Genomic DNA, 1,091 nt, shown 5'->3' with positions numbered 1-1,091 from the left:
AGAAATAGCCCGACTTTTGCACAACAGCTTGAGTTCCTCGAAATCAGCACTAGAAGGTGGAGCAGCACCTCCTGGTTGAGGATATGATTGCCTTTGAGCATAATGTTGTGGTTGCTAGAATCCAGGTGGATTAAATTGTTTACTTACGCCTTGCTGATATGGTTGCTGAATAGCATTCTGAGTATTCCTCCAGCTGAAATTGGGATGATTTCTGTTGTTAGGATGATAAGTAGCTGGCACAGGCTTCTGCGGTCGCTGATAATTGTTCACATACTGAACAGATTCATTAACAAGAGAACACTGATTTGTAGCATGAGAACCTGCACAAAGCTCATAGACCATAGCTATCTGATTGACTTCATAGGTGGCTAAAGAATTGACCTTCATAGACAGCGCTTGGAGCTACGCTGCAATAGCTGTAGCTGCATCAACTTCCAGAATACCTGCTACCTTCCCAGGCATCATCCTTTGAGTTGGGTTTTGATGCTCATTTGCAGCCATAGTTTCAATAAGATTATAAGCCTCAGTATAGCTTTTGGCCCACAATGCGCCTCTAGCTGCTGCATCGAGCATGGGCCGAGATTGGGTCCCCAGACCATTATAGAAACCAGTGATCACCATCCAGTCAGGCAGACCATGATGTGGACACTTTCTCAACATCTCCTTGTAGCGCTCCCAAGCTTCGCACATAGATTCTGTTGGTTGCTGCGCAAACTGAGTGAGAGCACTCCTCATAGCTGCAGTCTTTGCCATTGGATAGAACTTTACCAGAAACTTTTGCGCAAGATCTTGCCAAGTAGTGATGGACCCAGCTGCTTCATAATGTTGCCAGTCCTTAGCTTTATCCCTCAGAGAGAATAGGAAAAGCCTCAGCTTGATAGCCTCATCTGTCACACCATTATATTTGAAAGTACTACAGATCTCGACAAAATTCCTGATGTGCATGTTGGGGTCTTCAGTTGCAGCACCTCCGAAAGAAATAGAATTCTGCACCATCTGAATAGTGCCCGGCTTGATTTCAAAAGTGTTAGCCTGAATAGCCAGATGAAGGATGCTTGACTGAATGTCGTCAATTTTAGGCCGAGAAAAGT

At 44.7% G+C, this 1,091-nt stretch overlaps 1 non-coding gene across 1 annotated transcript; it reads left to right on the top strand.

Moving 5' to 3' along the window:
- Window positions 1–631: 631 nt before the first annotated feature.
- Window positions 632–738, top strand: LOC141662961 (small nucleolar RNA R71). The gene has a single exon (XR_012551059.1). It is a non-coding gene; the product is annotated as a small nucleolar RNA R71 (small nucleolar RNA).
- Window positions 739–1,091: the final 353 nt, after the last annotated feature.

Source organism: Apium graveolens, chromosome 5 (genome assembly GCF_009905375.1).
Source record: "Apium graveolens cultivar Ventura chromosome 5, ASM990537v1, whole genome shotgun sequence".
Classification (NCBI taxonomy): Eukaryota; Viridiplantae; Streptophyta; class Magnoliopsida; order Apiales; family Apiaceae; genus Apium; species Apium graveolens.
Note: the sequence above shows the minus strand (reverse complement) of the source record. Positions and strands in the feature narration are given on the sequence as shown.